This window comes from Saccopteryx leptura, chromosome 2 (genome assembly GCF_036850995.1).
Source record: "Saccopteryx leptura isolate mSacLep1 chromosome 2, mSacLep1_pri_phased_curated, whole genome shotgun sequence".
NCBI classification, from domain to species: domain Eukaryota; kingdom Metazoa; phylum Chordata; class Mammalia; order Chiroptera; family Emballonuridae; genus Saccopteryx; species Saccopteryx leptura.
In genome coordinates, this window is record NC_089504.1 from 118509922 (window position 1) to 118524713 (window position 14792).

General features: G+C 40.5%; 1 protein-coding gene across 2 annotated transcripts in view; it reads left to right on the forward strand.

Annotated features, from left to right (window-relative positions):
* EEA1 (early endosome antigen 1) overlaps positions 1-14792 on the forward strand; it is a 134171-nt gene that overhangs the window by 10940 nt on the left and 108439 nt on the right. The window lies entirely within an intron of this gene.

Sequence of the window (14792 nt, forward strand, 5' to 3'; positions counted from 1 at the left end):
TCATTTATTAGTAAATTGAGGATAATATGTACCTCACAGTATTGTGGAAGGATTAAATGAAATAATGTTTATGAGCACTCATCATAGTATCCAGCATTCACTAAACATTTAGTATATAGTAGCTATTGTATTATGTATCTCTAGAAAATTTATTACATTGATTTTGTAATTTGTTTACTTTACTTTTTCCTTACTTGACCAGGATGGGGATTTTTTTTTTCTTAGTGTGTAGGACCTTAGTGCTTGATCTTAGTGATTTTCAGTAACAAGTGTATGTTGACTACATGATGTCTCTGTAGAGAGAATGGTTTCATTAAGAGAGAGACCAGTTAGCCTGACCTGTGGTGGTGCAGTGGATAAAGTGTCAACCTGGAACGCTGAGGTCGCCGGTTCAAAACCCTGCACTTGCCTGGTCAAGGCACAAATGGGAGTTGATGCTTCCTGCTCTTCTCCCTTTCTCTCTCTCTCTCTCTCTCTCTCTCTCTCTGTCTCTCTCTGTCTCTCTCTGTCTCTCTTTCTCTCTGAAATTAATAAATAAAATTTTTTAAAAAATTTTCAGCAAATTATTTAAAAAAAAGAGAGAGAGAGTCCAGTTAGAAAGTAATAATGTTTTAGTTCCTAAAATTGTTCACATTAGAATATTTTGGAACCCTTAAAAAAGAGATTCCTGAGTCCTTCCATTGAATTAGAATTTCTGGATCTCTGGTTGGCAGTCCAGGGTATGATGAAAGCTTGAATTCAGGCAAAGGTTTTGGGGATAGAGAATAGATTGATTTTTCAAAGAAGTTAAGAGATAAAATCAATAGGTGATAAATGTGGTACTTGCATCCTTCTTCAACTACATCAGAATTGCAACTGAACTACAGAACAGCCCTCATTCAGAACGGCCTGAAATCTAGCTGAATGGAAGTCCTAAGTCCTACAACTAAGGATATAAAGAAGAAATCATATCTAGACTGATAGGAGAGGCAGGATGTGAAGTGTACTGGTCCCACACCCACATGTGGTGGATAAAAATCCAGATGGATATCTTGATGTGGCTCTCCCTTCTGTGGAGCAGGGATCTCAGCCTCATACCAGGCTTCCCAGCCCAAGGTTCCAGTGCCAAGAAGAGAAGTTTCTATAACTTCTGGCTATAAAAATCAGCCAGAATTGTGACTGAGGGAGACAGAGGGCTGCTAGGTCCCAGGCAGTTCCTCTTAAAGGGTCGGTACATAGACTTACTTGGACTCACTCCCTCTGAGTTCCAACACTGGGGAAAGAGTTAGAAAGGTGTCAGGGACAGAGCGGAACTGAACTGTCTGGCACTAAGACAAAAGCTGGATGGGCAGCTTTCTCCCAGACAGAAGTGTTAGCAGAGGCCATTGTTCTTTTTAAGAACCCTTCGCTCAGAGCTGGTATGTCTGAATCTCTATCAACCTGGCTAGCACTCTTCACCCCACCTTGCTGATTCTCTGTGACTCTGCCCCACCAACTTGGCCCACCCAAGCTGTTTCCAGTGGCTTTTCCACACGAAAAACCTATCTTGGCTCATGCTTCAGACTTCCCTAAAATCTCTCAAATAAGTAGCATCTGGCCTCAGAGTGCCCTGTACTTCTTGTGAAGTGGCCCCAGGCCTGGAACTAGTGGAAGCCAGCATTGATTAGCAGCTTGGCCTTTCCTGGGCATAAGTAGCAGCCACCTGTAGATTACACTGTAGCTCATGCAAAGTGGCCCTGGGCAGAACACAGGTGGTGGCTGACCTTAACCTGCACATCCTGGAATGCACCAGAGCCAGTGCAATTGGTGGACAATTTCAGTCCCCATTGAAGTAACACCCAGTCATCTTCACAAGTGACTCACTCAGTGAGCAGTAGAGTTCCGCTGAACTAAATCCTGCTCCAAGGGGTGGGCCCCTGCACAACTGATCTTCCAGTCCTTTCAGATGATCGACTTGGGGGTAGTAAATCCCTTACATTAATGTGCCAGCAGTAATCAAGGCTCAACTATAATAGGAGGGTGTACACCCCACATGGGGCGGGGGCGTACCTGGCATGCCTAGCATGGGTGAGCGGGCAGCTGTGCCACTGGACTCTACAGGACACCTCCTGCAGTAGGGCACTCTGCCAAGCCCAGGAGACATAACAGCTTTACCTAATACACAGAAACACACCACAGGGAGATTGCCAAAATGGGGAGAAAAAGAAACTTGTCCCAAATGAAAGAGCAGGACAAAACTAAAAACAAACAAACAAAAACTAAACACAATGGAGACAAGCAATCTACTATACACAGAATTCAAAACACAAGTTATAAGGAGGAAAAAGAAACTTGTCCCAAATGAAAGAGCAGGACAAAACTGAAAAACAAACAAACAAAAACTAAACACAATGGAGACAAGCAATCTAATATACACAGAATTCAAAACACAGGTTATAAGGATGCTCAGTGAACTTAGGGGGAGACTAGATGAACTTAGAACTTCAGCAGCATTAAAAAGGACATGGAGTGGAGACAAGATGGTGATGGAGTAGGCGGACGTACCAACTTCCACCTCCCAGAACCAAAGTAGATTACAAACTAATTTTAATAACCATCATCTGGAAAAACTGACTTTGGACTAAACTAAGAGGACTCTTCAACCAAGGAACACTGAGGAAGGCACACTGAGACTGGTAGGAAAAGCAGAAACGCGAAGAGGGCTGCTCAGCTCCCTGAAGCGAACAGCAGCCGGGAGAGACTCGTGTGGCGGGAAGTGAGTTTATCAGAGAGGGGAGGGTCCTGAGTCCCAGGAACAAAGCCCTAGCCTGCAGCCCCAGAACCTAGAGGAGGCGTATGGACAGTATTTAGCTGGAAACAAGACAGGATACTGTTTGTGAGAAAGAGACTGATTTCTCAGACCCAGGATTCTTCTTAAAGGGACCATGCAGAAAACCTCTCTCACAACCACTCACCCGGGGCTCCAGGGAACAGGGAGAGAGGAGAGGATAGGAGTAGCAGGAAGAGAGTGTAATCTAGGAGGCACAGGGAGAAACATTTTGAGAGACAGCCACCCTAATCTCTGGGACGAGTCACTCCCCAAATCTGAAGTGAATATTTCCCCTGGAACCAGCAATACCAGCAAAGGGAAGGAGGACACCCGACAAGCTTGCCGCAGCACTCAGAGCAGAGTCACTTAGATGGAGGGAGCTTTTGGGACTACAGTAGTGAGTGTTAGGGTCTGAGCTGCAACACTCCACCCACACAGCTGAGGGCTTGCCTGAGGGTGGGCGGGGGCAGGACATGGAAGCGCGGTTCTGTCGGCAAGGGCGGGAGTCGGCTGGCCACCACTGAGGCCCAGGTGTGAACTCAGTCTTGCCCGGCTGGGGAAGAGGGGACGTGCAAAAGTGGTCAAGCCCAGCTGTGGGCCTCCTGCAATCCAGCCTGTGGGGAGAAGGGCGGGAACCCCAGAAGTGGCGGAGACCTGCCCTTGAGCAAGGGCACAGGAGCACAGCCTTGCCCTGCCTGCAGAACCCAGACTTGAGGCCTGACTTGGGAGCCAGCTCCTCCCGCAGGGGTGGAGCCAAAAGTCCAGAACAGGCAGAGTCCTGCTACTTAGCGTGGGCATTCAGTCCTGCCCAGCCTGTGGAGCCAAGGCTTGCAGCTGTCCCACGAGCGGGCTCCTCCTTCAAGGGTGGGGCCAAAGCCTTGAATCAGGCAGAGACCCACAGCTGAGCAAAGGTGCTCACCACTGCCCTGAAGCCGAGCATAACGCCACCCGTGGGGGCGTGTACACCCGAGCACGTGATCACAGCTACAACCGTGAAGGAAAGGTGGAAACCACAGCAATAGCCCCAGTGGGCAGGCACCAGCAATGCCCATACCCAAACGCCCTAGGCAGCAACAGCAGAAGGGGTGGCGGGCCTGCAGACAGACCACACCTAGGGAACACAGAGGCCACACCCAGTGAACTCCAGTGGCCAAAACCTCCTTTTAAACAGACAAAATGAGAAAGCAGAGACATGCAACACAAATGAATCAAGAGAAATCCCCAGAAAAGGACCTGAATGAGTCAGATATAACCAAATTACCAGATGCAGAGTTTAAAATAACGATTGTTAGGATGCTCAAAGATCTTAGAACAACAATAGATGGTCATTACGAACACCTAAATAAAGAGATAGCAAATATATAAAAGGACATTGAAATAATAAAAAAGAATCAGTCAGAAATGACAAATACAATATCAGAAATGAAGACCACAATGGAAGGAAATAAAAGCAGGATGGATGAAGCTGAGAATTGAACTAGCAAGTTAGAGGACAAGATAAATGAAGGCACAGAAGCAGAGCAGAAAAAAAGAAAAGAGACTCAAAAAGTCTGAGGAAACTCTAAGAGAGCTCTGTGACAACATGAAGAGAAATAACACCTGCATCATAGGGGTTCCTGAAGAAGAAGAGAAAGAACAGGGATAGAGACTTTGTTCAAACATATCATAGCTGAAAACTTCTCTTAATTAAGGCAGAAAAACATCTCACAAGTTCAAGTAGCATAGAGAACTCCATTAAAGAGAAACCCAAAGAAATCTCCACCAAGACACATAATTAAAATACCAAAGCTACGTGATAAAGAGAAAATATTAAAAGCTGCTGGAGAAAAAAAGACTATCACCTACAAAGAAGCCCCCATAAGGATGACTTCTGACTTCTCAACAGAAACACTTGAGGCCAAAAGGGAATGGCAAGAAATATTCAATGTAATGCAGAACAAGAGCCTACAACCAAGACTACTTTATCTAGCAAGGCTATCATTTAAAATTGAAGGAGAAATGAAAAGCTTTCCAGACAAAAAAACCTCAAAGAATTCACTACGACCAAACCAAGGTTGCAAGAAATGCTAATGGGTTGGTTGTAAACAGATCAAAGGAGAAAAAGAATATAGCAAAAGAGGAATACAGTTTTAAAGAATAAAATGGCAATAAACAATTACATATCAATAATAACCTTAAATGTAAATGGATTAAATGATCCAATCAAAAGACATAGTGTAGCTGTGTGGATAAGAAAACAGGACCCATACATGCTGTCTACAAGAGACACACCTTAAAAGATGCACATAGACTGAAGGTAAAAGGATGGACAAAAGTATTTCACACAAATGGAAATGAAAGGAAAGCTGGGGTAGCAATACTTATATCAGAGAAAATGGACTTTAAAACAAAGACTATAGTAAGAGATAAAGAAGGTCACTCCATAATGATAAAGGGAGCAATCCAACAGGAAGATATAACTATTATAAATATCTATGCACCTAATATAAGAGCACCTAAATATATAAAGCAGACTTTGATGGATTTAAAGGGTGAGATAAACAGCAATACTGTAATAGTAGGGGATTTCAATACACCACTGACATCACTAGATAGATCCTCAAGAAAGAAAAGTAACAAAGAAACAGCAGACTTAAAGGACATACTAGATCAACTCGATTTAATAGATATCTTCAGAACCTTTCACCCTAAAGCAGCAGAATATACATTATTTTCAAGTGCTCATGGTACATTCTCTAGGATAGACCACATGTTAGGGCACAAAAGCGGTCTCAACAAATTTAAGAAGATTGAAATAATATTGAGCATTTTCTCTGATCACAGTGGCATGAAACTAGAAATCAACCACAACAGAAAAACTTAAAAATACTCAAACACTTGGAAACTATTGATAAATAGCATGTTATTAAATAACGAATGGATTAACAATGAGATCAAAAAAGAAATTAAAAAATTCCTAGAAACGAACAATAACGAGTATACATCAACTCAAAATTTATGGGACACAGCAAAAGCAGTCATAAGAGGGAAGTTCATAGCATTACAGGCATAATTCAAGAAGCTAGAAAAAGCTCAAATAAACAACTTGACCTGCGTCTAAAAGAATTAGAAGAAGAACAGCAAGTAAAACTCAGAGCTAGTAGAAGGAAGGAAATAATAAAGATCAGAGTAGAAATATAATAAATGACATAGAGACTAAAGAAACAATACAGAGGATCAATGAAACCAGGGGCTGGTTCTTTGAAAAGGTAAACAAGATCGATGAACCTGGCCCTGGCTGGTTGGCTCAGCGGTAGAGCGTCGGCCTGGCGTGCGGGGGACCTGGGTTTGATTCCCGGCCAGGGCACATAGGAGAAGCGCCCATTTGCTTTTCCACCCCCCCTTCCTCTCTGTCTCTCTCTTCCCCTCCCACAGCCAAGGCTCCACTGGAGCAAAGATGGCCCGGGCGCTGGGGATGGCTCCTTGGCCTCTGCCCCAGGCGCTAGAGTGGCTCTGGTCGCAAAAGAGCGATGCCCCGGAGGGGCAGAGCATCGCCCCCTGGTGGGCAGAGCGTCGCCCCTGGTGAGCGTGCCCGGTGGATCCCGGTCGGGCGCATGCGGGAGTCTGTCTGACTGTCTCGCCCCATTTCCAGCTTCAGAGAAATACAAAAAAAAAAAAAAAAAAAAAAAGATCGATGAACCTTTAACAAGACTCACCAAGATAAAAAGAGAGAGGACTCAAATAAATAAAATTAGAAATGAGAGTGGAGAAATAACAACTGACACAACAGAAATACAAAATATTGTAAGAAAATACTATGAAGAACTGTACACCAAAAAACTAGACAACCTAGATGAAATGGATAATTCTTTGAAACATATAATCTTCCAAAAATCAATCTGGAAGAATCAAAAAACCTAAACAGACCAATTACACCAAATGAGATTGAAACAGTTATCAAAAAACTCCCCAAAAAGAAAAGTCCTGGGCCTGATGGCTTCACAAGTGAATTCTACCAAATATTCAAAGAAGAACTAACTCCTATCCTTCTTAAGCTATTTCAAAAAATTCAAGAGGAAGGAAGACTTTCAACCTCCTTTTATGAGGTGAGTATAAGCCTGACCTGTGGTGGTGCAGTGGATAAAGCGTTGACCTGGAAATGCTGAGGTCGCTGGTTTGAAACCCTGGGCTTGCCTGGTCAAGGCATATATGGGAGTTGATGCTTCCAGCTCCTTCCCACCTTCTCTCTCTCTCTCCCGTTCTCTCTCCTCTCTAAAATGAATAAAAAGAATTAAAAAGAAAACCAAACTATGAGGTGAGTATAGTACTGATTTCAAAACCAGGCAAAGACAACACAAAGAAAGAAAATTATAGGCCAATATACCTGATGAATTTAGATGCTAAAATCCTCAAGAAAATATTAGCAAACTGGATCCAGCAATATATGAAAAAATTCATACACCATGATCAAGTGAGATTTATTCTTGGGAGGCAAGGCTGGTACAATATTCGCAAATCAATCAATGTGATTCATCACATAAACAAAAGGAAGGAGAAAAACCACATGATAATTTCAATAGATGCAGAAAAAGCATTTGATAAAATCCAGCACCCATTCATGATCAAAACTCTCAGCAAAGTCGGAATACAGGGAACATACGTCAACATGATAAAGGCCATCTATGACAAACCCACAGCCAACATCATACTCAATGGGCAAAAATTAAATCAATCCCCTTAAGATCAGGAACAAGGCAGGGATGCCCCCTTTCACCACTCTTATTCAACATAGTTCTGGATGTCCTAGCCACAGCAATCAGACAAGAAAAAAAAATAAAGCATCCAAATTGGAAAAAAAGAAGTAAAACTATTATTATTTGCAGATGACATGATATTGAATATAGAATACCCTAAAGTCTCAGTCAAAAAACTACTAGACCTGATAAATGAATTCAGCAAGGTAGCAGGATATAAAAGTAATACTCAGAAATCAGAGGCATTTTTGTACACTACCAATGAACTGTCAGAGAAATTAAGGAAGCAATCCCCTTTACCATTGCAACCAAAAAAATAAAGTACCTAGGAATAAATTTAACCAGGGAGATTAAAGACTTGTACTCAGAAAATTACAAAACATTGATAAAAGAAATCAGGGAAGATACAAACAAGTGGAGGCATATACCATGCTCATGGTTAGGAAGAATAAACATCTTTAAAATGTCTATATTACCCAAAGCTATTTATAAATTCAATGCAATACTGATTAAAATTCCAATGACTTACTTCAAAGATATGGAACATATATTCCAAAACTTTATATGGAACCAAAAGAGAACACGAATAGCCTCAGCAATCTTGAAAAGGAAGAATAAAGTGGGAGATATCACACTTCCGGATATCAAATTATACTATAAGGCCATTGTACTCAAAAGAGCCTGGTACTGGCATAAGAACAGGCATATAGATCAATGGAACAGAACATAGAGCCCAGAAATAAACCCACAGCTCTATGGACAACTGATATTTGACAAAGGAGGTTAAGAGCATACAATGGAGTAAAGACAGCCTCTTCAACAAATGGTGTTGGGAAAACTGGACAGCTACCTGCAAAAAAATGAAACTAGACCACCAACTTACACCACTCACAAAAATAAACTCAAAATGGATAAATGACTTAAATGTAAGTCATGAAACCATAAGCATCTTTGAAGAAAACATAGGCAGTAAGCTCTCCGACATCTCTTACAGCAATTTATTTACCGATTTATCTCCACGAGCAAGTGAAATAAAAGACCAGATAAACAAATGGGACTATATCAAACTACAAAGCTTCTGCACAGCTAAAGACAATAAGAACAGTATAAAAAGACAAACTATACAATGGAGAATATATTTGACAATACGTCTGATAAGGGGTTAATAACCAAAATTTATAAAGAACTTGTAAAACTCTACACCAGGAAGACAAATAATCCAATCAAAAAATGGGCGAAAGAAATGAATAGGCACTTCTCCAAAGAGGATGACATACAGATGGCCAATAGGCATGTGAAAAAATGCTCAACATCACTAATGATTAGAGAAATGCAAATTAAAACCACAATGAGATATCACCTCACACCAGTCAGAATGGCATTTATCAACCTATGGAATACTACTCAGTCATAAGAAATGATGACATCGGATCATTTACAACAACATGGATGGACCTTGATAACATTATACTGAGCGAAATAAGTAAATCAGAAAAAACTAAGAACTATATGATTCCATACATAGGTGGGACATAAAAATGAAACTCAGAGACATGGACAAGAGTGTGGGGGTTACAGGGTGGTGGGGAGAAGAGGGAGGGGGTTGAGGGAGGGAAGGGGCACAAAGAAAACCGGTTAGAAGGTGACGGAAGACAATTGGACTTTGGGTGATGGGAATGCAGCATAATCAATGTCAAAATAACCTAGAGATGTTTTCTCTGAACATATGTCCCCTGATTTATCAATGTCACCCCATTAAAATTAATTTTAAAAAAAGGACATAGAAACCATAAAAAGAACCAGTCAGAAATGAAGGATACACTAACTGAAATGAAGGAATCAACAATGGAGTAGATGAAGCTAAGAATCAAAACAGTGATTTGGAATACAAGGAAACAAAGAAAACACCAAATCAGAACAACAACAACAAAAAAATCCAGAAAAAAATAAGGAAAGTATAAGGACCCTCTGGGACAACTTGAAGCATACCAACCTTTGTATCTTGGAGGTGTGGAAGAAGAGGAAATCAAGAAATTGAAAACCTATTTGAAAAAATGACAGAAAACTTCCTTAATTTTGTGAAGGAAATAGATATACATGTTCAGAAGTGCAGACCAAGATAAACTTGAAGAAGCCCACACCAAGACACATCATAATTAAAATGGCAAAGGTTGAAGACAAAGAGAATCTTAAAAGTAGCAAGAGAAAAGCAGTTAGTTACCTACAAGGGAGCTTCTATTAGACTGTCAGTTGATTTCTCAACAAAAGCTTAGCAGGCCAAAAGGGATTGGTAAGAAATATTGAAAGTGATGAAAAGCTAGGACCTATGTCTAGGATTCCTCTATCCAGCAAAACTATCATTTAAAATCAAAGGGCATATAAAGAGATTCCCAGATAAGAAAAAAGCTGAAGGAGTTCATTATCAACAAACCAGTATTACATACAATATTAAAGGGTGGTCTTTAAGAAGAAGAAGAAGAAGAAAAAAAAAAGGTAAAAAATATGAACAATGGCCCCTGGCTGGCTAGCTCAGTTGGTGAGAGAGTTGTCCTAACATGCTGAGGTTGTGGGTTTAATACTTGATCAGCGCACATACAAGAAACAACCAACGATGGCATGAAAAAGTGGAACAAGTTGTTTCTCTCTCTCTCTCCCTTTTTCTCTCTCTAAATATAAAAAAAACACAATAAAATGTCAGGAAATACATATCTATCAACAATTTAGTCTAAAAACCAAATGAACAAGCAAACAGAAACAGATTCATAGATAATAGAACATTTTAACAGATGTCAGATGGGAGGGGGGTTGGGGAGATGGGTGGAAAAAGGTGAAGGGATTAAGAAGTACAAATTGGTAGTTACAGAATAGTTATGGGGATGTAAAGTACAGCATAGGGAATATAGTCAGTAATATTCTTAAAACTATATATGGTGTCAGATAGATACAAGATTTATCAGGATGATCAGTTAGTAAGTTATATAATGTCTAATCACTGGGGTGTACACCAGAAACTAATATAATATTGTATGTTAGTTGTAATTGAAAAATAAAAACTGATTTAAATTGTAAAAAAAAAAATGATAGAATTTGTTGACTTGTGAGTAGTTTGAGTAGCTGAGAGGATGGTGGAATGGACTAAGGTAAGGAGAAGAGGAGGAAGAACAGGTTTGAAGAGGGAGATGAGTGTGAACTAGAGGTGTAGATATCCCAGTGGAGAGGTTCGTTTGGCATGTGGAAATATAGGTTCAGCACTCAGGTGACAAGTGGAGACAAGTATGTATGAATGTTGAAAAGAATTTAAGTCAAATGAAGACTGAGTAATGTCCACTGAATGGATCAGTTAGATCATATCTAGTTCAGTTTCAGGAGAGTTATAGGGAGAAATTATTGACTGGGAAGTAAGAAAATACATTTAAAAATATAAAAATATTAAAAATATTTAAAAATATTAGAAAAGTAAAAAGTAGCATGGACTACTCATCTAACAAATATGGAAGAGAGGAAAAGTAATTAAATATTAAGTGCATGAAAGTAATCTGTCATCCTTGGAAAATGGTTTGTGTTTTTTTTTTATAGAGACAGAGAGTGAGTCAGAGAGAGGGATAGACAGGGACAGACAGACAGGAATGGAGAGAGATGAGAAGCATCAATCATTAGTTTTTCATTGCACGTTGCAACACCTTAGTTGTTCATTGATTGCTTTCTCATATGTGCCTTGACCGCGGGCCTTCAACAGACCGAGTAACCCCTTGCTGGAGCCAGCGACCTTGGGCTCAAGCTGGTGGAATGTTTGCTCAAACCAGATGAGCTCGTGCTCAAGTTGGCGACCTCGGGGTCTCGAACCTGGGTCCTCTGCATCCCAGTCCGACGCTCTATCCACTGCGCCACCGCCCGGGGAGGCCTTGGACAATGTTTTAATAAATGCTTTTTATTTACAAGGACCACAAATTTTATCAAATCACTTTAAGTTTAAAGGGGAATTTATTGTGAGTTTTTAAATTGATTGAAGAATAAGATTTCCTATGCCATTGGGTCTCTAGAGAGTAGGACCTAGAATAGTGTTAGAGGCAGCTTTTTTCTATATCTTAACACTCATGGATCATTGGCATCTTGTGTCTGCATCTCTGCATCCATCCTCTTTGCTGCTGCCTACTCATTATTTGAAGACCTCAAATTGCCATCTGACCACATGATTTTGCTTCTTGTCACCTGCTTTTACATAACCAATGGCCCAAAATATCAAAACCCAAATCCTAAGAGAAGAATTTAAGATATCCTCATCTTTTCTTGTTGGGTCTTTTATTGATCTCTCTAGCTGGCCAACAGAGTTGCTTCTTCTGGGTTAGATGTCCATTGCTGGTTTAGTCATCTGAGGTTGGGATTGGAGTGGGGTCATGTGACACTTAAGACTCCTTTTTCTAGGAGTTGTGGCACCATGAAACATGTCCTTTAAAGTTCATTCTAGGCCCTGGCGAGTTGGGTGAGCTGTAGAGCATTGGCTGGGCTTGTGGAAGTCCCTGGATCAATTCCTAGTCAGGGCACACAGGAGAAGCTACCATCTGCTTCTCCATCACTCTCTCTCCCTCCCATTTCTTTATCTGTCCCTCTTTTCTCCTCCTGCAGCCAAAGCTTGAATGGTTTGAGCAAAGTTGGCCCCATATGCTGAGGATGGCTTCAAAGCCTTGCCTCAGGAGCTAAAATAGCTTGGTTGCCGAGCAATGGAGCAGCAGCACATATGGGCAGAGCATCCCCTGGTAGAGGGCTTGCCTGGTGGATCCTGGTCAGGGCACATGCAGGTGTCTGTCTCTGCCTCCCCACCTCTCAATAACAAAAAAAAAAAAATTAAAAAAGTAAAGATCATTCCAGAAATAAGCTATGACATAGCTGTGAAATAGTATTTATAATTATGAGTAGGTTTATTACATTCTAGGAATAAAGGGTCCATCAATTAGCTTAAAGATAGGATAATGAGGATACATTTAGCAATAAGAAATACGGAATTTCATGGCAATTCAAAACTAAAATTTAATGTGGGGCTGATGCTCCAAAACATTTTTATTTTTAAATTTTTTAAAATTAATTTTAGAGAGGATAGGAAACAGATAAAGAGAGACAGAAACATTGGTTTGTTCCTGTATGTGCCCTGACTGGGATTGAACTTGCAACCTTTGCATGTCAGAGTGACACTCAAACCAACCAGCCAGGGTCCTCCGAGACATGTTTATTGCAAGGCTTTGAAGGGTCCCAGGAAGTGCTGTTTAGGACCTCCATAATAGGGCTTTATAGGTTTTTGACTGTAGAGCTCTGCTGTTAAATGTCTCAGTGAGTCTTCACATATTTGTGTCCCTTAAATATGTACCATATTTTTCCGTGTATAAGATGCTCCCATGTATAAGATGCATCTTAATTTTGGGGTCAAAAATTTGAAAATAGCCCTGACCTGTGGTGGCGCAGTGGATAAAGCGTTGACCTGGAAATGCTGAGGTTGCCAGTTCGAAACCCTGGGCTTGCCTGGTCAAGGCACATATGGGAGTTGATGCTTCCAGCTCCTCCCCCCTGTCTCTCGCTCCTCTCTCTCTCTGTCTTTCTCTCTCTCCTCTCTAAAATGAATAAATATAAATAAAAAAATGGAAAATAAATGTATTACATAAAGTTATTGAACTCAAGTTTATTCATCATAAAATTCATACAACTCCTCATCACTGTCAAAAATCCCACCCATTAGCTTATCCTCATCTGTGTCTGATGACAGATCACTGTCTTCATATATTGCCTCGTCCTCAGTTCCATCTATCACAGTTGAAATGCCACAACCACTGTATAAGATGCACCCAGTTTTTAGACCCCCAATTTTTTGGATAAGGGTGCGTCTTATACATGGGGAAATATGGTATATTCTAGAGGAAGTTGATATTTTGAACTTTTTAATTAGATTCATGCCCCGGTGTTATTTTGGTTTTAAGTTTTTTAGTATAAAGGCACAAGAGCAAGTAGGGAAGTCACTGATTTTGGAATCAAAAGACCTGAGTTCAGATTCTACCTCTGCTACCAGTGTGATCTTAGCAAATCATTGAACTTCTCTTGGCTTGACTTTATTTGTCCAATGAAGTCATCACCTAGTGATTTCTAAAGTGCTTTTCAGGGTAAAAATGTTGGTTAAAAACCAAGGAAGTACCAGGATTTTGAGACTGCACATCATTTGTAACCCTAAAGTAGCATTTTAGTTGTGTTATATAACAAATTCTGATACTTTTATCCTATTTTCTGGCATCTTTATTGAAGAAAAACAGTGTCTTCAGGAAGCATTCATTCAGTGATAAAATTTGATAACTCATAAAAAGTGACTATCACAGCACTTGGCACAGACTAGGCTTTAAAAGATAGTGGGTATCTTCTACTGAGATCTCCCCACACCCAGTGTGTACCCTGTGTAGGTATCTCAAATGCAAGTAAGGTACATTCATTGTGGATGCTCTGGTGTGCACCTAAATCCCACTTCAGGATGGAGACCATTCACCTAGCTGCCTGGAGTCATGGATTCCAAGGTTCATAAGTGTTTCCTTCTTTGGGAGCTACCTTTACTGAAGGTAGCTGCCTCACTCAAGATTATGTCCCCTTTCTGAAAGCAGTCTGCCTTTAATTACTGGTTGATGGGGGCTATACAAAGAATTATCTCCTTTTGGTTAGGGACTTCTGTACAAGGCCATTCTAGCTTCAGGACTCTTAGTAGGAGTAGCTGAGGCTGCTGTTGTAACTGTTAACTGATCCAGTACTGCTCTTTTTCTCCCTGGGTCCAGTCTTGCTTCCCTTATATTCACACAGGTGTTCTTGTGAGCACTCCTCTATAAATCTCCTGCTTGCAGAATTCAGTCTCAGTCTGTTTCCTTGGGAACCTGAATTACAAGTCATCTGCTATTTGGATAGTTTTTTTCAGGGATTTTGCATCATAAAAGATGATTATTTTCCGGATGGATTTTAATTTTATGAATGTTGTGTTCTATATCTCTGAAACTGATATTCTACATATCTTTTAAAACAGGAATCCATGGCCAGTAGATAAGAATTTCTGTTAGATTCTGAAATGCTAAGTATTGTGTTTTCAAGCCCATTTGCTGGGATTTTGAACATGACCCACAGATGCTCTGCCTAGGACATTTTATTATCAGCACTTTTCCCAGTTCCCTCAAGTGATTTTAAGAGTTTAAAAATGGAGAGGTAGTTTCTTCTCAAAACTAGACTATGAACACTTATTTTGGTTTATTTATGAGTCT